This window comes from Calonectris borealis, chromosome W (genome assembly GCF_964195595.1).
Source record: "Calonectris borealis chromosome W, bCalBor7.hap1.2, whole genome shotgun sequence".
Classification (NCBI taxonomy): Eukaryota; Metazoa; Chordata; class Aves; order Procellariiformes; family Procellariidae; genus Calonectris; species Calonectris borealis.
In genome coordinates, this window is record NC_134351.1 from 21,137,970 (window position 1) to 21,162,238 (window position 24,269).

A 24,269-nucleotide genomic window follows, 5' to 3' on the forward strand; every position below is an offset into this window, starting at 1 on the left:
GTTCCAGCAACCATATCTTCTGACAGAGGACCACATTTCATCTCCAAAGTAGTACAACAAATTAGCCGCTATTTGGGCATAGATTGGCAGCTTCATACCCCATATCGCCCTCAGTCGAGTGGCCAAGTAGAAAAAATGAACCATTTAATCAAACAGCAGATTGTGAAATTGGGACAGGAAACTAACTTGGCCTGGCCTCAGTCTCTTCCTTTGGCTCTTTTGCGCATACGAACTAGGCCAAGAGCAAAGGAAGGACTGAGCCCTTTTGAAATCTTGTATGGACGACCCTATAGAATACAGAAAGGGATGTCCACACAAGTCGGGGATGAAATCATGACCTCCTACATGGTTGCTTTGGGGAAACAACTCAGGAAGGTTGAGAAATATGTGGTTGGGACTCGAAGCAGGGGTTTGGATGGGCCTGTACATAATATACAACCTGGAGACTATGTGTATGTAAAGTCTCTTGCAGAGAAAACTTTGGAGCCGCAGTGGGAAGGACCATTCCAAGTACTCCTCACCTCCTTCACAGCAATCAAAATCAAAGAACAGAATGCCTGGATCCATCATACCAGAGTGAAGAAGGCACACAAATCTCCATGGAAGGTCACGCAAGCCCAACCGGGAAAATTATTTTTTTCACGGTCATAATTATGATTTGGGGGTGGGAAAGCACTACTAGCCAGGATAATACTAAGCAGCTTTGGTCTCAGGCTTATATCAAATATACCGGATCCATGGGGAAATTGTCTGATCTGAGAGGCTTAAACCTATCTACCGTGGTCATACATGGAAGCCAGGTATACTTGAGAGGGGAATGGGAATGGGGTAACACTACAGAAATTCATCAACTCCAGGGGACTGTAGGAGAAGAAATCAAAGTGGGATGCCGAATGACTAATGGGACTACTACCCATAAAAAGGCATCCCAGATTAGTAATCGGAACATCTGTCCTATAGATGATACCACAGAAGCCTGTCCTCCAAGTAACATAACGGCCTGTACCGGAAGGGAATTAGAATGTTGGCATAACTTCACACTAATAAGAACCACTGAGGTGGTTTGTCTCTGGGCCAGAGATAACATTGGACTCTCATTTAAATTTAGGATAAATGCTGTGGCAAGGCCTGTTGTAACGGTCATAACGGTCGCACCGGTCACACCGGTCACACCGGTCACACCTCATGCACTCAAGCTCAAACCTAGAGTGTATGAAGTCGGGCCGTATGTAATAAGGAATACAGGACAACAACAAATGCTATTTAACCCGGATTGGTCCCTTAAACAAGTTAAATTGCAAATGCAGAACAATGTCTCAGAAATTCAACCGGCCTGTTCTCCTTTTTTGCAAACCTCTTACGAGGGGTGGACTACCTGGCTGCATAAAAGACGAATATCAAGAGACTTAACTGGTATTTTAGGTACAGGGTTAGGGGTCCTAAATAGCATTGACGCAGAGGTAATAATGAATAAATTGGCTGCCTCTACTACCGAGCTGACAAAATTACACCAGCCTTTACGATCTTCCCTATTGGCTCTGGGAACCCATCAGTGGCTACTGTCAAAAGTGTTACCTGATTGGGAAAGAATAAACAGAGGAGACCATGAGATAATCATGAATGCACTCGGTGGGCTCCAAAATAATGTTTCTCTAGCTCTCAGCTGTATTCAGGCACAATTGTGGATGCAATCAGTAACTGCTTCAGTCCTAAGAGAGGGTGAAGAGGGAATCTTCCCCACTGAAATTCGGAAAATAATTTGGGACAATGCAAATGACTTCAAAAAGAAACTTCAGTCTTGGTGGAACTTAGTGAATTTTACTTATGATCCTGCTACAAACACAGTCGAAGCTTTTGTATTAACTATTAGCAAAGCTACAGTATATATGATCCACCCTATTATAGCATTAGGACTGAATCACAACAAGACCCTACTTCACCCTTTTGAACATAGGGCATGGGCTCGAAAAACAGGGAATGAATGGCAAACTGTAGATTTAGAATCTTGCATTGTACGAGAACAACAAGGGTTCATTTGTGAGAATAATGCTATCGATACTCAAGATATTTGTCTTGACACTGATCAGAAAGTTTCTCATTTTGAAATTCGCCCCAATGCTGACCTTAAAACCATATTAATATACACTGGCAAAGGTTGCGTATGTTTGAGAACTACTTGTAGTTTTATATCTGTAGGGGACACGAAGGTAGACACTAAAAATCACTCAAATTTTTGCATTTGCAATTTTACTAAAATCATTGGATGTGACTTTAATTATATAGCTCCAGTTATATCCCATCAGGTTCTTAGATCTAATTATACATTATTCCATGAATTGATACCTACATCCCTCGGGATGGATTTAGCTCGAACGAAGGAATTACTACAACATCACGATTTAACACGAATACTAGAAGAAGTTAAAAACAATGGAAAGGAGACCTTGATAACGGTGCATCATGACATAGACAAAATAAAAAAAGTTCTAAAGTGGGTAAAAAAGGATGGAGAACACAAATGGTGGGAAATACTTTTCGGATGGTCGCCCACTGCTACAGGTATTCTTAATACCTTATGTCACCCTATTGTTGTTCTCCTAATTCTAGTTTTTATTAGTATTGCTTTATCTGCAATACTGTATGTTTTAAATTGGCGAATGATAAAACAAATAAGGCACTTGAGGTATGACTATCAGCACCGACAACAAATTGAAACAGGCAGAAATCTTATAAAGGACCTGGAGAAGAATGGGATAATATAAAGAAAATTAGTATAGGGTTTAGTATAGAGTAAAAGAATTTACTAACTTTTTAGAAAAGGGGGGACTGAGACAAGGGATTAAGGAATTTTAGTAGTTGAATGATTAATAGTAGTTAGAAGATTGAATCAGTAGGTAGGGGCTTGATACTTTGTTCCTCACAAGGCCGGCTCAGCCTGATAAGGCCGACTTAGCTATGGTGTAAATTAACTGAGGCGCCTCACAAGGACAGCTCCTGATAAAGACTAAAAACTTGTCTCAAGAAGCCAGCTAAAACTGACCCTGCAGTATGGACAAAAGTAAGAAGACAACTGAGCCTGCGCAAGAACAAAAGGTTACTAGCGGTGACGAAGAGGAACTATCAGCCTTCATCCCCACGACCCCCGACGACCACCACTAGGAGGCAATGCGCAAGCGCAGATGGGAGGGGTCTATGGAAATGACTTCTTAGAACTCATTTTAATACAAAGCGGGGACAGGTCATGCATATGTATAGGCGTATTACAAAACTTTATGAATATGTAATATTTTACTGTATATATTTATGGTGAGTGCCGCACTGGCGCGCGCACGATTTTGGTGGGATACTCCCCCGTGCCGCCCAGCGCTGAATAAACATACCTACTTTACAATCTCATAGATTGTGGAGTCCGGTTTCCGCAAGTCAGAACGTCCCCCCTTCCTTCTTCTTCCCCCAGCTTTATATGCTGAGCATGACGGCATATGGTATGGGATATCCCTTTGGTCAGTTGGGGTCAGCTGTCCCAGCTGTGTCCTCTCCCACCTTCTTGTGCACCCCCAGCCTACTCGCTGGTGGGGTGGTGTGAGAAGCAGAAAAGGCCTTGACTCTGTGTAAGCACTGCTCAGCAGTAACTAAAACATCCCTGTGTTATCAACACTGTTTCCAGCACAAATCCAAAACATAGCCCCATTATAGCTACTATGGAAAAAATTAACTCTATCCCAGTCAAAACCAGCACAACCCTAGATATTCTTACCTATTAAAAAATATTCCTCTTGTGCAAAGAAAAGTCTGACTTTCGTTTGTTTGTTTGTTTTTCATTTTTTTTGTTGTTGGTTTTTTTTTTGGGGGGGGGTTGTTTGTTTGTTTTGTTTTTTTAATGAAAATACCAATTTCTATGCTGAGATCAAGTTACAAGAATGCGTGGTGTTTTGGCTGACCAGGACTCTTGGAAGAGCACCCACTGCTCTGGCTTTCCCTCAGACTTTTCCTGAGCCTTCAGAAAGCCAAAAGTTCGGCGTGATCCTGCTGGTGCTGCAGGCAGCCTTGCCTGAAAAGCTTGGCTAATTTATAGGCAGTTGTGGAGCTGCTCGTGGGTAGGGAGTTGCAGAAATCCTATGTGACTGTTGGAAGTTGAGGTGGGGGAACAAGACTGTGGATGAGCTTCCTCAGCTAACCGTGGCAGTTTGGCTAGTTGTGACCATGGGGTTTGGGTGAGTGAGACCTGAGAGGTGGCCAGCTCAGTCTCTGCGGGCTTCTTAATTTGGATACAGAACAAAAAAAAGTTTGGGGCATTTCATGGGGAAAGCTCCCTGGTCCCACTGTAGAGGGGCAGTTTTAGGCTTCTCAGCTCTTCTTTACCGGATCCAAGTTGACTTGCATAGGGCTGTCTGTGCATCTTTAACTGGTTTACCTAGAAACAGCAGCATGGTGCTTAGAGAACCGGGCTGTTTCTCGTAGAGTTTTGACAGGGTTTATATGCCTAGGCAGAGGTTTTATGGGTAGCAGAGAGTTGTCTGTACACATTACATCATAACTTAATGTGATCAGATACATAGCCACTGGGCCTACGTATACGAGAATGGGTCATACGTGTACTCTTGTTCTGACTCTGACTTGTTCATTATCTGGATTTTTGCAGTTACCTGAGGTAGTATCTGCCTCTCTTCCCATTCCTTTGGATAGTGGGATGCTGAGTGTATATACGTGGCTAAGCCCTGTGACCTTCAGTTGGTGTCAGGGGCGCACAACTGGTGATGAACACTGGAAGAACAGCTGATAAGTGAGGCAGTTACCTGTGGGGAAGCTGGGTCACTGCACGATCTATAATCTCTTTTTTCCCAGTTGTTTTTTTGTTTTGCTCTCCTGGGTAATCTTTTTATCAAAGCTTGTATCACCCAAGCAGTTTAAATGCTAAAGGTAACTGGACTGTGAAGTCTGAATTGCGTTGCTCTTGGCAGCAGGTTTTCACTTCCTGAGATGTTCTGTGGCTTTGGAGGAGAGAACAGTGCTCAGCCATTGTAGGGGGTGAGAAGACTTTGTTATGGTAATCCAGGATAGTTCGCCTCCCCCATCCGAGTATGTAGAGTCCCAAGCACATCTTATCTCATTGTCACAGTAACCCAGGATAGATCACTTCCCCCCTCATCTGCACCCCCCCTTCACCCACCTTTGCACGGGCGCCAACATGAGGGCCAGCTGCAGATCTCAGAATTAGGACAACAGCACCTGCGTTACATCAGCGAGTTCACTAATGAGCAAAACAGGACATTGCATATGTATGATATGTTAATCAGCACATGTTTTATTATCCACCCCTGTGGTGCTTTCCTTTGAGCTTCACCCCCGAGCAGGGCTCTGCTGTGTTGGGTCCCCATTTGATTAGCATTGGTGTCCCGGGGCTCCCGCTGTGGTAACGCTACACTTTCAATAAAGTCAAAGCTTTCACTTGCTGAGTGTTGTGCCTCGTCCCTGAAGGATCCACACCTGCTTTTCGCTTGTAACAGCCATCTTAAAAAGAAGGTGAAACACAATATTAAGGTGCACCAAGTCTAGTGTTCATGCTTAGACTTTGCTATTCCTTGAAATCACAGTGTGGCTAGGTGAAGATTCATAGGCCTTTTTTTTCTTTGCTTGACTGGTTTTTAAGGCCAGATGAGACAGTGAGAACAGACCAAATGAGGTTGGGAGAACATCTGTATTGGTCTCCTATGAACCAGAGGTCATGGAATTTGTCCTAGCTGTCCTCCACAACATCCAAGAAACCTGTTGTGATCTTGTAGACTAATCAAATCCATATGTTTGGGTTAGTGTTTAGGTTATCTTGACATTGTTTAAGGCTTTGAAGTGTTATAAGGGGCCTCAAACAAGAATGCACCCAAGGACATAATTTACAACTGTGAATGGTCCATCCTGGAGGAGTGTAGTGAAACAAAAATTTCTGAAGTAAAACTCTCTAAGACTCGATTTGGAGTTTAGAAAGCAGCCATCCTTTATTGCGATGTTGGGCAGCACTGGGGATCGCTCCACCACAAGTGCTCCGTCACGTCAGCAGTATACCTTCGTTCATATACAGAAAGATTATACATATTCATCAGATTCCTTAGAAAAGGCAGTCTTAAGGTAATGAGTTCCCGGAATTCATTTACGTAGTCCAAGCATGCGCAGTAAAATTAGGGTTAGGGTCTTCTCACCCTCCGGTGGTCGTCCATAGTCTTCCTCACAGTGTCCTTTAGTTGAACTCAGTCTTTACACATGCTCCGTTTAACCCTTGGCTTGATTAGCACAATTCTCATTTGTACAAACTAGCTTACTCTGGCATAAGATACAAAGCTAGTTTCCTTATCTATTCTACTCAAGATACAAAGTTTCAAGGCCTTTGAATCTACTGAATGTCTGGCCTATCTACTCCCAAGGCATTCTTTTCCCATCTGCATATGTCTTTTCTGATTTACACAGAAAGCCTGAGGAGTTAGCTCAAGGTCTGTTCAATCTTATCAGGCAAGAAAGATTTTGCGTATCACAGTAAGGTCTTAGTCAGGGATTGTCAGGGTTTTAATCCTTTCATTAGATAAACCAGCAGACACCAATTGAAACCAAGATAAGGAACTTGAGAACTTTACAAACAGAGAGATAAGCAAAGACAAGACCATATATGGAAAAGAAGACTCAGAGTTCATGGAAAGGACACTAAAAGAAACCTCCTCAACAACCCCCAGAGACCACCGAAGACCCCCATGGAGGTCCCTCAGAGACCCAAGCCGCATGCGTAATAACTATGTAAATATGACAATTAGTTCCCGGAAATAGAATGAATATGTATAAGTCTTCCGGGAGATCCAATGTATATGTATGATGTAGGACGATATAAGCTTTAACTGATGCAACATGTGGCATGCACGTTAGGATGACCATCCCCCGTGCATCCAGTGCTGTAATAAAGAGAATGCCTGCTTCTTAATGCTGCATTGGGGTTAAGAGGTTTATTCCTGATTTCGGTGACAGAAGAAACAGGATGACACCATGAGTCGGCCAAATAAGGGAATACCAAGATAAGCACTAATGATGCAGTAGGTACAGTCTGTTACAGTACCTCTTATTCCATACTGCTCACTTCTTTAATTCTAAACAATGAAGACTTGTTGCTTAGGAGTTAGGTAACTAGCAGGTATTGTGTTTGCAGGTGTGTAGCATTGTTAGACCCTAGTAATAATTAACCTTGAAATTAAGAACCATAAATGAACGTGGTCCAGACATGGCTCGGAGACAAACCTCGACCCTATAAGGAAAGAAAGGAACGGGTTCATGAAGAGTTCGCTACCCTACCGACCACCAGAGACCACCCGAGACCCTCAAGAAGACCCTAAAGACTTTAGTGCGCATGTGTCTAGGATGATGTAATGTTATAATTAGTTCTCGGAAAGTCAATGAATATGTAAAAGAGAAACTTAAAATATGTATGAGAAGCATGGATATAAGCAGAAAGGTGATTAGACCAGGTGTGCTTGATTTGTGGCAAGTCCACCGAGCACCCAGGCCTGAATAAAACAATATCTCTCCTGAGCGTGTGGAATTGGTTACTTGCACGCCGGGCACGAATCCGCTTTTCGGACAACAGTTTTTGGCGACCCAGGTGGGACTGCTGTGAAGCCTTGCCCGGATCGACTTGCCGGCTCTCGGTGGGGAGACCCTGCTCTCTGAACTCCAGCGCGCACCAACCTTTTGATCGGGGACTCCGTGAGTATTCTCCCCAACCAGAGCAGGTGAGCGACTCAGCGGTGCAACGCTAAGGTAAATGAGATATTGTTCTGGGGTATAAAATTGTGCATGCATTTGGTAAGGAATTGTGGCCACAGGTAAAAAGGTATATTCATATACGTTTGACAGTGACGACTGGAGTATATGAAATCATGGTTAAGAACGTTCTTTTTGGGCAAAAATATGGGAACTGAATAGTCTAAAGTAACACCTTGCTCTCCCCTTGGATGCATCATAAAACATTGGGGAAAATTTGGGGGAGATCCTTTGAGAAAGGAGAAATTAATTGAGTATTGTACTAAATAGTGGCCAATGTATAAATTAGAAGATGAGGTAAAATGGCCAGAATTGGGAACTTTGCAATATAGTACTATCTTGCAACTTATGTTATTTTGTGGACAACCAGGGTAAATGGGATGAGGTCCCTTATGTGGACTTGTTCTTTACCTTGAGAAATGATCATGAAATTAGGAAGAAATGTAAACTTTTAGACTCAGATTCTAATGTGATGATGATGATGATGATGGAGGACAAGGAACCAAAAACGCATTGTTGTTCTGCTTGTAGTATAGGAAAACAGTGTTTAAAAGTAGGAGAAAAGGAAGAAGATATACAGATGTTGGTGGCACCGAGTAAAAATGAAAGTTTTGAAACTGAAGCAAAGGGAAGTAATACATTTAGTCCAATAGCTGGCAGAACTAGAACCCAACAGGGGTCTGTCTTATTAGCACCCCTTCGTCAGGCTGTGGACCTAAGGGGGGAACCAGTGTTTGTGAAAATACCTTTTACTACTTCTGATTTGATTAATTGGAAATAATTGGCAGGATCATATAGAGAAAATCCTGCAAAGGTGTATAGATCTTTTAAGACAATTATTAAAAATCATAATCCAGATTGGTAAGATATTTAAATTTTTTTAAATAATTTGTTAACTCCTGGAGAAAAGACGGTGGTATTGGAAAAAAAACTAATACGGAAAATGAAAGAAAAAAATAGGAAACAGAAAGCTGCTATTTTTGCGGCTGCTTTTGTGAATGCCCAAGGATCTGCTGGAGGTAGGGGCAGAGGATATTTGAGAGGTAAAAGCAAAGAGTACTTAAGGGGCAGAGGTAGAAGATGTGGAAATATATTTAAACAGTCTACTCCATTAGGGATCAATCAATGTGCTGCATGTAACAAACAAGGACACTGGAAAAATGAGTGTCCAGAGAATAAGAAAGTTGCTGTGATTCGGCCACAGCAAATTCCACCTGAAGCTGATCTACTTATGATGGGAGAGGATTCTGAATAATGGGGACTAGGGGCAGAAAATTATATTCTCCCAGCTGAGCCCCTGGTTCCAGTAAAGCTGGGAAATAAAGTAGTTGATTTTTTAGTGGACACTGGAGCCAAATATTCTGTTATAAATACATGTAAAGGACCAATGAGTAAATTTAATGTATCTATTGTTGGGGTCACGGGAAAGAAAGAGGTAAGGCCTTTTTTGAAACCTTTAAAATGTAAAATTGGAGTAAAAACATTGATGCATGAATTTTTATATATACCGGAATGCACCATGCCTCTCCTGGGATGGGATTTATTGAATAAATTGGGAGCACAAATTAACTCAAAAAAAAAAAAAAAAGAAAAATCCAAGTTCATTTTCCTGAAGCTAATGCCTGGCAAGCCCAAGTTTATTTATTACAGACAAACACAGAAGAAACTGAAGAAATACCAGAATAAATTAAAGATGCAGTTTACCCTTTTGTTTGGGCGACAGAAAAACCAGGAAGAGCAAAAAATGTGGAACCGGTAAAAGTTGAATTGAAAACAGGAGTTCAACCGGTAAGAAAGAAACAATATCCTATTAGTATAGAAGCCAGAAAAGGTTTGGAACAATAATAAATAATTTTCTCAAATATGGACTTTTAAGAGAATGTACTCTATCGTTCCAGTGAAAAAGCAATTAGAGGTAGACATTCATCCAGTCCATATATGCTGCTAACAACTATCAGTGAATCAAATGCACATTTCTCAGTTTTAGATTTGAAAGATGCTTTCTTTTGTATACCTCTGGAAGAAAACAGCCAAAAGATTTTTGCCTTTGAAGGGGAAGATCTGTCGACTGGGAGGAGAACTCAGCTCTGCTGGGCTGTGCTGCCACGAGGGTTTAAAAATAGCCCAACCATCTTTGGAACAGCCCTGACCAAGGAATTGGAACAGTGGTCCGGTAAGGAAGATCAAATCACCCTCCTTCAATATGTTGATGACATCCTATTGGGAGCAGATACTATTGAGATCTGCAAAGAAAAGACTGTTAGCCTCCTAAACTTTTTGGGAATGGCCGGGTATAGGGTGTCAGAGAAGAAAGCACAAATTGCAAAACAAACTGTAATTTATTTGGGATTTGGGATTTCCCAAGGACAACCAAGATTGGGACATGATAGAAAAAAAAGGCCATTTGCAAGATGGCACCCCCTCAATCTACAATATCAAGCTCTGTTAGTGGAACAAGATGACATCATTTTGAAGTAAGTGCAATTTTAAATCCTGCTTCTTTAATGCCAAGTGAAAAAGAGAGTGATCCTAATCATGATTGTTTACAAGTTATCAAACAGGTATATGCCAGCAGGCCAGACCTGAAAGATGTCCCTCTCCAAACTCCGGATGAAGAATTATTTACTGATGGAAGCAGCTTTGCTGTGAAAGGAGCAAGGAGGGCTGGCTATGCCGTGGTAACTTTAACTGAAGATTGAGAAGTAAAAGCATTACCTCCAAATACATCCGCCCAGAAGGCAGAAATCATAGCTTTGACAAGAGCTTTAAATCTGGCTAAAGGTAAAAGAGTTAATCTAAATATGCTTTTGGAGTTGTTCATGCCCATGGAGCAATATGGAAAGAGCGAGGACTTTTGTCTGCCAGTGGTTCACCTATAAAGTATGGAGCAGAGATTTTAAATCTATTAGAAGCTGTACAGAAACCTAAAGAAGTTGCAGTAATTCATTGTAAAGCGCATCAAAAGGGGAATTCAAAAACAATACAAGGAAATCAAAAAGCAGATGAAGCTGCCAAGCGTGTAGCGCTAAGTACCACAATCTATGTTTTGATTCCATCAAAGAAATTCATCTAGAATCCCCAAATTATAACGAAAAAGAAAATAAGTTGGCTGAACTATTACAATGCAAAAAGAATGATCAAGGATGATGGATTACTTCACATGGACAATGTATAGTAACTCCCGAAATCATGAAGAAATTGATGGTCACAACCCATGCTGAGACACATATGGGAGCAGAAGCAATGGTCGAGTTGGTAAAACGATATGCAATAGGGACTAAAATATTATTGATTGCTAAAAGTGTGAGTAATAAATGTGAGATTTGTCTTAGGAACAATCCGAAAATACAAATCCGTCCCCCTCCTGGAGAGGTAAGGAAAAGCATAACTCCCGGTGAGTATTGGCAAATAGATTTTTCAGAATTACCAAGGTGCAATCAATACCGATATTTATTGGTATTGGTAGATACCTTCTCTGGATGGCCAAAAGCTTTCCCGTGTCGAACCAACAAAGCAAAAGAGGTAACAAAACACTTATTAAAGGAAATTATTCCAAGATTTGGAGTCCCTTTAGGGGTGTCCTCGGGCAGAGGTCCACATTTTGTGGTGGAGGTTATTAAGAATGTGAGTAAGACACTAAGAAGATCACAATTTAGTAGACAAGTAGAGAGAATGAACCAAACATTAAAGAGACAAATTTCTAAAATATGTCAGGAAGCTCAGTTGAAATGGATTGAAGCTTTACCACTTGCCTTGTTAAGAATTAGGGTAACCCCGAGAGCTAGAGAAAAAATAAGTCCATTTGAAATTCTGTATGGTAAACCTTATAATGTCAATCTAACAGGAAGGTTTGAACAAATGCACATAATAGGAGAAAAAAGTGTTAACTGAATAAAATAGTGAGTTCTTTACCACACTTTTACCCCTTGAATTTCTGGTACGTTCATTCAGTCCAGGAGACCAAGTCTACCTGCGAACGTGGAAGGACGACCCCTTTGGAGAAAAGTGGAAAGGACCCTTCCAAGTGTTATTAACAACAAACACTACTGTAAAATTAGAAGAAATAAACTCTTGGATTCATTACACCAGAATAAAGAAAATACCTCCTAGACCGTGGACATCTACACCTAAGGAACCATTGAAATTAACTTTAAAGCGTACTTGATGAGTCACTGGAGATGTTGATATTTGTTGTTAGAAAAGAAACCAAATTAATTAGGAATTGTAGGTTTAGGAGTAGAAAATGTGGAGCCTGTTGATATTAGTTACGGCGATCAGTAAAGCTCAATCCCAATTTCTATTGCCAAAATGGAATAGAAATCGAAATATCTGGGAACTTTTAACCCAAGAAGTAAATTTTCATGGCTTCCAAATTTAAATTAGCTCAAACAGTTATTTTTACTTCCAATACTGGTCGTCATCTTAGCTATAATTACTTGTTGTATGATTCAATGTATGTCTTTTTGTAGACCAAATGCTTATAAGTGAATGGTGTGAGACTCATGATGCTCAACATCATAAGTCTCAAAGGGGGGAATTGATGCAGTAGGTACAGTCTGTTACAGTACCTCTTATTCCATACTGCTCGCTTCTTTAATTCTAAACAATGAAGACTTGTTGCTTAGGAGTTAGGTAACTAGCAGGTATTGTGTTTGCAGGTGTGTAGTATTGTTAGACCCTAGTAATGATTAACCTTGAAATTAAGAACCATAAATGAACATGGTCCAGACATGGCTCGGAGACAAACCTCGACCTTATAAGGAAAGAAAGGAACGGGTTCATGAAGAGTTCGCTACCCTACTGACCACCAGAGACCACTTGAGACCCTCAAGAAGACCCTAAAGACTTTAGTGCGCATGTGTCTAGGATGATGTAATGTTATAATTAGTTCTCGGAAAGTCAATGAATATGTAAAAGAGAAACTTAAAATATGTATGAGAAGCATGGATATAAGCAGAAAGGTGATTAGACCAGGTGTGCTCGATTTGTGGCAAGTCCACCGAGCACCCAGGCCTGAATAAAACAATATCTCTCCTGAGCGTGTGGAATTGGTTACTTGCACACCGGGCACGAATCCGCTTTTCGGACAACACCAAGAGAACAAAAACTGCCGATAAAACTAAAGAAACACCTACTTGAACTACGGGTGAACTATCCTAATTAGCATAGTACAAACCCACCCCCGGGCAGGAAAGTCCCCTACCAACCACAGCCCCTTCCCCACAGAATATGTGCAGTAAGAAGAGAGGACGCTGTGGCTTTAAGTGAAGACGAGGCATTGCAAGAACCAATAGAAGTAAGGGTGACTAAGCGTAAACGTAAAAGTACTGATAACTTTTGCTCGGAGAGTATAAAATATTTACCGTGTTTTAACTGAGGTGTGCTAGCTTTGTGGAGTTACCACCTAGCACCCATCTCTGCGCAGACATGAAATAAATAAATATCTCGGCTCTGTGTATGAGATCGGCTTATTGCACACCGGGTAACGGACCCTGTTTGAGGGATAACAATCTGGTGTCAGTCACTATAGAGACCTCATTGACAAGGATGTTTTCAAAAAGGTTAGGCTGCACTGCATGTGACATTTCAGTAATAGTCACCAAGGGATGTCATCTCCTAAATATAGGAAGACAACAGTAGGTAATGCTTTTAATGACACCCAAAGCAGTAGTAAGAGCCCACTTCCAACAATTGTTGGATAACTCCCAGTGCAGAGGCAGGAGGAGCTCGAGATCGGTGGGAGAAGGGGAGGAGAGTAAAACATGTGAAACTCTGAAACTTTGCTTCTATCTGTTTGTGGTTTTCCTGTGACTTGTGGATCTTCAGGGTGTGATTGCTGCTGTCAGGAGCATGTTGGGCAGCACCGTTCGATTCAGTACCTCTATTTTAGGTGCTGTTTACCAGGCTGTTGTTAAGAGGGATGGCCAGAGCCGACAGTGAGGCAAGGGGAGGGCAGGGCGAAGTTCAGCTACACTTGCCCGCTTTATGAATGATATGTTAAAGCTTAGCCACTAAAAGTAGTAGCTTTGCTGTGCCTCTTTGTAAATCTCTGTGGGACTGAAGAAACGATTCTGAACTGAAACGCATTCTCCCCGAGGGACTTTTTTCAGTACTGAGCCCAATTATCTTTTAAATGGGGGATTTAGCCCTCCAGAGAAGCCATAAATACGTCCATAGCTGAGCTGTAGTGGTTTGTATATTCCCGATTGTCCTATTAAGGGAATTCATTTAAAGAAAACAGGAGACAATTCTCCCTAGTAAAAGTACTAGCAGCTGTTTTCTTGCACTCTAAGTGATACTGCACATTTTACTCTTGAATATCTAAATAGTGTTTGGCTACATAGAAGTTCATGAAAATTTAATGTCTCGGTGGTTGAAACTGGCCACTTTTGTGTTTTGGATCACAGCTGGTGCAGACATTTTAAGTTTCTCTTGATAATTGCTTCTAAGGTTGAGAGACAAGAAACAAAGCTTTTGTATCTTGGGGGAGGGGGGAATAAACAGACACAGAATAATTTAGGTTGAAAAGGAGCTCCAGAAGTCACCTGGTCCAACATCTGCTCAAAGCACAGCTAACTCCAAGTTAGATGAGGCTGTCGAGCCAAGCTTTGACAATTAGGGATACAGAGTCCAGCCCTGCTGGGCTCTCATTCCAGGGCTTAACTGGTCTTGTGGGGAAGTCCCTTGGCACTTAAGGTAATTCTCCCACAGGCTCCCTGTCCTGGTTCCGGCTGGGACAGAGTTAACTTTCTTCCCAGTAGCTTGGGGGGTGTGCTGTGTTTTGGGTTCGGTGTGAAAGGAGCGTTGATGGCCCATTGATGCTTTGGCTGTTGCTGGGTGATGCTTGCACCGGGAGGGGGGAGCACTGCCGGGGTGGTGGACCCAGCTGGCCAATGGGGTATTCTATACCATGTGACATCATGCTCAGTATAAAAACCAGGTGTGTGGGGGGGCTCGCCCCCGTTCGTGACACGCAGTTGGCGGTCGGTGAGCAGTTGCATTGCGCATCGCCTGCTTTGTGTATTCTGTTATTGTTGTTGTTCTCATTGTTATTATTATTATTGGTTTTGAGGGTGCTCACGAGCCATGTCCGGGACAACCAGGGGATCAGGCCCAGCCAGCACGGGTTCATGGAAGGCAGGTCCTGCTTGACCAACCTGATCTCCTTCTATGACCAGGTGACCCGCCTAGTGGATGAGGGAAAGGCAGTGGATGTGGTCTACTTGGACTTCAGTAAGGCCTTTGACACTGTCTCCCACAGCATTCTCCTAGAGAAGCTGGCGGCTCACGGCCTAGACAGGTACACTCTTCGCTGGGTAAAAAACTGGCTGGACGGCCGAGCCCAGAGAGTTGTGGTGAACGGAGTTAAATCCAGTTGGCGGCCGGTCACGAGCGGTGTTCCCCAGGGCTCAGTTTTGGGGCCGGTCTTGTTCAATATCTTTATCAATGATCTGGACGAGGGGATCGAGTGCTCCCTCAGTAAGTTTGCAGACGACACCAAGTTGGGTGGGAGTGTTGATCTGCTGGAGGGTAGGAAGGCTCTGCAGAGGGACCTGGACAGGCTGGATCGATGGGCCGAGGCCAACTGTATGAGGTTCAACAAGGCCAAGTGCCGGGTCCTGCACTTCGGCCACAACAACCCCAGGCAACGCTACAGGCTTGGGGAAGAGTGGCTGGAAAGCTGCCCAGAGGAAAAGGACCTGGGGGTGGTGGTTGACAGCTGGCTGAACATGAGCCGGCAGTGTGCCCAGGTGGCCAAGAAGGCCAACGGCATCCTGGCCTGTATCAGAAATAGTGTGGCCAGCAGCAGCAGGGAGGTGATCGTGCCCCTGTACTCGGCACTGGTGAGGCCGCACCTCGAATACTGTGTTCCGTTTTGGGCCCCTCACTACAAGAAGGACATGGAGGTGCTGGAGTGTGTCCAGAGAAGGGCAACGAAGCTGGTGAAGGGCCTGGAGCACAAGTCTTATGAGGAGCGGCTGAGGGAACTGGGGTTGTTTAGCCTGGAGAAGAGGAGGCTGAGGGGAGACCTCATCGCGCTCTACAACTACCTGAAAGGAGGTTGTAGCGTGGTGGGTGTTGGTCTCTTCTGCCAAGTAACTAGCGATAGGACGAGAGGAAATGGCCTCAAGTTGCACCAAGGGAGGTTTAGATTGAACATTAGGAGAAATTTCTTTACTGAAAGAGTGGTCAGGCCTTGGAACAGGCTGCCCAGGGAAGTGGTGGAGTCACCATTCCTGGAAGTATTTAAAAGACATGTAGATGAGGGACATGGTGTAGGTGGGCATGGTGTGTTGGGTTGACGGTTGGACACGATGATCTTAGAGGTCTTTTCCAACCTGTATGATTCTATGATTCTATGATTCTACTGTTCTACCTCGTTTTATTTCAATTATTAAACTGTTTTTATCTCAACCCGGGAGCTTTCCTACTTGTGCCCTCCTGATTCTCTCCCCCATCCCACCGGAGGTGAGGGGTGAGCGAGCGGCTGTGTGGCGTTTATTTTTGCTGGCTGGGGTTAAACCACGACAGTCCTTTTTGGCGCCCAACGTGGGGCCACGAAGGGTTGAGATAACGACAGATTATTTAGAGCATATTAAGGAATTTATATCTGTTAACATATTAATTTGTTCTGCACCATGCTCTTGTTTTTACTGTACCTGTTAAAGATTGGAGTTGGCTTTTGTAGTCTGTTGTGCTCTGCCGTAATTAATGATGTTTTGCCTGGGAGATTTGTTACTAAAACGCTGGCATTGGGGGTTATTTGGTATTTGGGATTCGTAATGAAGCCGTTTCTGCATTTCGGGGACCACCTCATGGAGACCATTAGCAATTATACCTCTTCCTCGGAGAGATTTTTTATGGAGGAAATAGAGAATGGCACCCTCGCTACCTTCCTCTATGATGCCGTCTCCTTTGTTAAAATAACTTGCCAGTACCTTGAACATCCCTGGGTAGTTAAGATACATCTATTGGTACTCCTTGGGAATATTGTTGTGGTTTTATCCAAGGTTAGTAAGCAATTCAAGAATGTCATCCAGAGATCTGCCCCAAGGCTGGATAGTTATGAGTGGCAGGGCGAGTGGGATAGCATGGGCAAATGCCTAGGACGATGGGCACCCCCAGTGTTCTGGAACTTCACCCCTGAACAAGTGCAGAACCCTGAAAAATTAGTAGAATATTTGGAAGAAGTATGTTATCACCCTGGCCATTCTAGGGAGACACAAACCACTACAATGTGCTGGGGCCTGGCCCATGCCTACGGAGCTCTATTTAACACCACTCAGAACCCCCAAGGGGAAGTAAACATCTCTGCAGCTGATGACAAAGCAACAGGCCCTGTGGCTACCCCACCCCCCGCGGCAAGCACAGCGGCTACCCAACCCCCCAGGGCAGGCACGGCAGCTACTCCGCCCCCTGCGACAGAGAACCAACCCACACTGGTATCAGTCGCCCCTATACAAAAAAGAAAATGCACAAGAAAATCAGCTCGTCTAGTAAGGGATGAAGATGAACCAGGGCCATCATGGGAACAGGAGGAGGAAGAGGCAGAACCCGTAAATGAGATGGTGACCACCCGATCCCTATCCCCGAGTGAGTTGCGAGATATGCGAAAAGATTTCAGTCGTCATCCAGGCGAGCACATTGTCACCTGGCTGCTCCGATGCTGGGATAACGGGGCCAGTAGCCTGGAATTAGAGGGTAGGGAAGCCAAGCAGATGGGATCCCTTTCCAGGGAAGGGGGCATTGACAAAGCAATTGGACAAGGGGCACAAGTCCTCAGCCTCTGGAGGCGACTCCTGTCAGGCGTGAAGGAAAGGTATCCCTTCAAGGAAGATGTTATATGCCACCCAGGCAAGTGGACCACCATGGAGAGAGGTATCCAGTACCTGAGGGAATTAGCCATGCTGGAAGTGATTTATGATGACCTGGACAACGAGCAGTTATCCAAAGACCCAGATGAAGTCAAATGCACCCGACCCATGTGGCAGGAGTTTGTACGGAGCGCACCAGCGTCACATGCAAACTCATTGGCAATAATGACCTGGAAAGATGGAGAGGAACAAACAGTGGATGAAGGGGCTGGCCAACTCCGGCAGTATGAAGAAAGTCTCTCTTCCTCCCTACGGGCCTGTGTCTCTGCTGTGGAGAAACTGTCTCAGGAGGTCCAGCAACTCAAAGAGGATATGTCCTGCTCCCCACCTGCACGGGCCAGTGTCTCAGCCATTAGGAGCAAGCATCCCTCTGCTCAAGAGAGGAGATATCGTGGGTACACACCCCGGGGCACCCTGTGGTTTTACCTGCGTGACCACGGAGAGGACATGAGGAAGTGGGATGGAAAACCTACCTTGACCCTAGAGGCACGGGTACGTGAGTTGCAAGGGAACACATCCACACAACGGGCTTCTTCCAGGAAAACTGCTGCTCCAGTCTCCAGTGAGCAGCTCCCCAGACAGAGGAAAAGGGCTGATTCCACTTCCGACCTTAACAAAGGGACTTCTGATTCGTACTTACAAGAAGTGAGTAGTGAATACGATGACCAGGACTAGTGGGGCCCTGCCTCCAGCCAGGTGGAGGAAAAGGACAACTGGGTTTATTGCACTGTGTGGATTCGATGGCCTGGCACATCAGACCCACAGGAGTATAAGGCTCTTGTAGACACCGGTGTACAGTGTACCCTGATGTCCTCAAGCTATAAAGGGTCAGAACCCATTTGTATTTCTGGAGTGACAGGGGGATCCCAAGAATTAACTGTATTGGAGGCCGCAGTGAGCCTAACCGGGAATGAGTGGCAAAAGCACCCCATTGTGACTGGCCCAGAGGCTCCATGCATCCTTGGCATAGACTACCTCAGGAGAGGGTATTTCAACGTCCCAAAAGGGTACCGGTGGGCTTTTGGTATAGCTGCCCTGGAGACGGAGGAAATTAAACAGCTGTCCACCTTGCCTGGTCTCTCGGAGGACCCTTCTGTTGTGGGGTTGCTGAAGGTCCAAGAACAGCAGGTACCTATCGCTACCACAACAGTGCACCGGCGGCAATACAGCACCGACCGAGACTCCCTGATCCCCATCCATGAGCTGATTCGTCGACTGGAGAGGCAAGGAGTGATCAGCAAGACTCGCTCACCCTTCAACAGTCCCATATGGCCAGTGCGAAAGTCCAATGGAGAGTGGAGACTAACAGTAGACTACTGTGGCCTGAACGAAGTCACGCCGCCACTGAGTGCTGCCGTGCCGGACATGCTAGAACTTCAATACGAACTGGAGTCAAAGGCAGCCAAGTGGTACACCACAAATGATATCGCTAATGCGTTCTTCTCAATCCGTTTGGCGGCAGAGTGCAGGCCACAGTTTGCTTTCACTTGGAGGGGCGTCCAGTACACCTGGAACCAACTGCCCCAGGGGTGGAAACACAGCCCTACCATTTGCCATGGACTGATCCACATCGCACTGGAACAGGGTGAGGCTCCAGAACACCTGCAATACATTGATGACATCATCGTGTGGGGCAACACAGCAGAAGAATTTTTTGAGAAAAAAAAGGTTTGAAAAAGGTTTGAAAACCTTCTGAAGGCCGGCTTTGCCATAAAACAAAGTAAGGTCAAGGGACCTGCACAGGAGATCCAGTTTTTAGGAATAAAATGGCAAGATGGATGCCATCAGATCCCAACGGATGTGATCAACAAAATAACAGCCATGTCCCCACCAACTAGCAAAAAGGAAACACAAGCTTTCTTAGGCATTTTGGGTTTTTGGAGAAAGCATATCCCAAATTACAGTCAGATCGTAAGCCCTCTCTATCACGTGACCGGGAAGAAGAACGACTTCAAATGGGGCCCTGAGCAACGACAAGCCTTTGAACAAATTAAACAGGAGATAGTTCAGGCAGTAGCCCTTGGGCCAGTCCGGGCAGGACAAGATGTAAAGAATGTGCTCTACACCGCAGCCAGGGAGAATGGCCCTACCTGGTGACTCTGGCAGAAAGCACCAGGGGAGACTCGAGGTCGACCCTTAGGGTTCTGGAGTCGGGGATACAGAGGATCCGAGGCCCACTACACTCCAACTGAGAAGGAGATATTGGCAGCATATGAAGGGGTTCGAGCTGCTTCAGAAGTGTTTGGTACTGAAGCACAGCTCCTCCTGGCACCCCGACTGCCGGTGCTGGGCTGGATGTTCAAAGGGAGGGTCCCCTCCACATCATGCAACCGATGCTACGTGGAGTAAGTGGGTCGCACTGATCACACAACGGGCCCGAATAGGAAACCCCAGTCGCCCAGAAACCTTAGAAGTGATCATGAACTGGCCATAATGCAAAGATTTTGGAATATCCCCAGAAGAGGAGATGACGTGTGCTGAAGAGGCCCCACTGTATAATAAACTACCAGAAAATGAGAAGCAATATGCCCTGTTCACTGATGGGTCCTGTCGCCTTGTGGGAAAACATCGGAGATGGAAGGCTGCGGTATGGAGTCCTATACGCCAGGTCGCAGAAACTGCTGAAGGAGAAGGTGAACCGAGCCAGTTTGCAGAGGTGAAAGCCATCCAGCTGGCCTTGGACATTGCTGAACGAGAAAAATGGCCAGTACTTTATCTCTATACTGACTCATGGATGGTGGCAAATGCCCTGTGGGGGTGGTTGCAGCAGTGGAAGCAGAACAACTGGCAGCGCAGAGGTAAACCCATCTGGGCTGCCGCTTTGGGGCAAGATATTGCTGCCCGGGTAGAGAACCTGGCTGTAAAAGTACGTCACGTAGATGCTCACGTACCCAAGAGTCGGGCCCCTGAAGAACATCAAAACAACCAGCAGGTGGACCAGGCTGCTAAGGTCCAAGTGGCTCAGGTGGATCTGGACTGGCAACATAAGGGTGAATTATTTATCGCTTGGTGGGCCCATGACGCCTCAGGCCATCAAGGAAGAGATGCAACATATAGATGGGCTCATGATCGAGGGGTGGACTTGACCATGGACGTGATTGCACAGGTTATACATGAATGTGAAACGTGCGCTGCCATCAAGCAAGCCAAGCGAGTAAAGCCTCTCTGGTATGGAGGACGATGGCTGAAATATAAATATGGGTTGGCCTGGCAGATTGATTATATCACACTCCCACAAACCCGCCAAGGCAAGCGCTATGTGCTCACCATGGTGGAAGCAACCACCAGCTGGCTAGAAACATACCCTGTGCCCCATGCCACCTCCCGGAACACCATCCTGGGCCTTGAAAAGCAAGTCCTATGGTGACATGGCAGCCCAGAAAGAATTGAGTCAGACAACGGGACTCATTTCCGAAACACCCTCATAGACACCTGGGCCAAAGAGCATCATGCACCAGCCTTCCGGAAAATCGAACAATACAACGGACTGCTAAAGACTACGCTGAGAGCAATGGGGGGTGGGACATTCAAGCATTGGGATACACATTTAGCAAAAGCTACCTGGTTAGTCAGCACCAGGGGGATCTGTCACTCGAGCTGGCCCTGCCCAATCAAAACCCTTACGTACTGTAGAGGGGGATAAAGTCCCTGTCGTGCATATAAGAAATATGCTGGGGAAGACAGTCTGGGTTACTCCTGCCTCTGGCAAGGTGTTGAGTTTTAACCCCAGCCAGCAGCTAAACCCCACGCAGCCGCTCTCTCACCACCCAACCTCCGGTCAGATGGGGGAGAGAATCGGTGGAGGAATCAATGTCTGAGAGTTGTCGTGGTTTAACCCCAGTCAGCAAAAATAAACTCCACACAGCCGCTCGATCACCCCCCACCTCCGGTGGGATGGGGGAGAGAATCGGGAGGGCAGAAATAGGAAAGCTCCCGGGTTGAGATAAAAACAAAAACAAAAGCAGGCAATGCACAACGCAACTGCTCACCGACCGCCGACCGCGTGTCACGAACTGGGGGCGAGCCCCCCCACACCCCTGGTTTTTATACTGAGCATGATGTCACATGGTATAGAATACCCCATTGGCCAGCTGGGTCCACCACCCCGTCTGTGCTCCCCCCTCCCGGTGCAAGCATCACCCAGCAACAGCCAAAGCATCAATGGGCCATCAACGCTCCTTTCACACTAAACCCAAAGCAGAGCACACCCCCCAAGCTACTGGGAAGAAAGTTAACTCTGTCCCAGCCAGAACCAGGACAAGAGTACAAGCAGTATCATAGCGTCGGTAAACAAGAAGCCGTGGGAAGATGGGATGTGAAAGAAGCCGTGGGAAGATGGGAAGTGAAAGAAGCCGTGGGAAAAAGGGAGGTAAGACGTGGCAGTTCGCGGTTCTGAGGGCGTGACAAAAGATAAGGAAATTAGCGGAAGAGTGTCGATCATGAGTTAGAGATGACCTTTGCTTAGGGGATGTACTAGGGGATTCTTTGAAGTGCATACGTGGCATAATGTGAGGTATAAAAGACACTTGTGCTGTATAATAAAGGTCTTCATCTTCATCTTCGTCTTCGTTCCCTCTCCGACGGAGTCCGTGCCCTTATTCGCCACAAATGGCGCCTGAGCAGGTACTGGGACATTCTGTCTGAAGGGCCATAAAGTCGGCAATTGCTGATCCGGTGGCTAGCCCCGCTGAACTGCAAAGCCGTTGAAAGGAAATGGGATAAAAGCCGTTGAAAGGAAACGGGATAAAAGCCGTTGAAAGGAAACGGGATAAAAGCTGTTGAAAGGAAACGGGATAAAAGCTGTTGAAAGGAAACAGGATAGCGACGTCGCATAATCGTCTGTGCAGGACAGAGGTGAGCAGCGGGGGATGGTAGTCATGGGTTTAAACATGACAAAGGAGGAAAAAACTGTTTGCAGGACCATGGAATTGATCCTGAAGAAATATCAAGTAACCATGGATAATGGGGACTTGAGACGACTCCTGAAGTGGGTGGCAACCACCGTTAAGGGAGTCGATTCTACTAACATTTATGACCTAAAAATTTGGGATGAAGCAGGCACCCAGCTTTGGGATGCTGCCACTCGTTCGGACTCGGTGGCTGCGGGGCTGCTAGCGCCCTGGAGGACTCCGTATGAGACCCTAAAAAAGCATGTCAGTGCTAAAGACAAGCTGAGAGGTGAAAACTCAGGAGGGAGTGCATCTGTGGCCAAAGAGCCTTCTGCGCCCCCGACCACTGAGGCTGGAGTGGTGGCTGCCTGGGGGGAGCAGGGTAGCGACAGTGATGATCCCAACCCGTTTGATCCGGGGCTGGTTGACCCAGAGTAAGAGCCGGATTTATATCCCCCGCATCTGTATGATGTGTGGAAGGGGATTCAAAGGGAGGCAGAGAAAGAAGGGGACTCTGACCTCGCGGTTAAGCTCCGTGAGGTCCGGGCATTCCCGGTGATTTACGAAGCTCATCAAAGGCCCCGGTGGGAGGGTCTGAATTTCCAAGTAGTGAAGGAGTTGAGAAGGGGAGTGATTGAATTTGGCCTCAGTGCCCCCTACTCTGCGAACATGCTAGGGTCGGTCATGAGGAGTTATACGTTATGTCCGCTCGATTGTAAAACACCGGCACAATTGTTGCTCTCCTCTGCTCAGTTTATGCTCTGGAATGGGGAGTGGCGGCGACTCTGTGAGGCCAAAGCCCTGCACTATTTGGGGCGGCCCGCGGCAGATCCACTGAGACTCTTGGGAGTTGAGGCATTGGTAGGAGAGGGTCGATATGCCACTGCCTCTGCCCAGGCACAACTCCCAATGGAAGCCCTAAATGATTCAAAGAACCTTGCCTACCAAGCATTTATGAAGGTCCCCGATGTAGGGAAGCCCCAACGCTCGTTTACTAATATTAGGCAGGGACCGCAGGAACCGTATATGAAATTTATCGAGACATTAAAAGATGCTTTGGACAAACAAGTAGAGAATGAGGAAGCGCGGCAAATATTATTACAAAAATTGGCGATTGAAAACGCTAACGCGGATTGCCAGAAGGTGCTCCGTCCGTTAAAAAACCCTACGGTAGTTGAAATGATAGAGGAATGCAACCGTGTGGGGACCACGGAGCACCAGGCTGTGGCCATGGCTGCTGCTTTTGCAAACATTAAGCTTAGCCAACAGATGTGCTTCACCTGCGGCCGTCCTGGTCACTTTAAGAGACAGTGCCCGCAGGCAGGCAGGCGGAGACGGGAACCGGCTGACTCACAACTGGGAACGTGTCCAAAATGTAGGAAGGGCCGGCACTTTGCGAATCAATGTCGGTCGCGGTATGATAAAGACGGTCAGCCTATCCAGGGAAACGGTCGCAGAAGCGCGGGGAGGGGCCACGCGATGACACAAGCAACCCCCCATGTGATGATGCAAGCTGTCCCCAGTCCCCCGCTGGCATCCGTGCCTCCGAATTATCCGCCCGGACACGGGGAAGTGCCGGCGTGGACTTGGCCCCCTCCCACCCAGTGAACCTGACTTCTACGGCTGTTCAAGCGGTGCCCACCGGAGTGTGGGGGCCGCTAGGTGGTGGTTACAGCGCACTCTTATTGGGACGTTCATCCGCCACGTTACA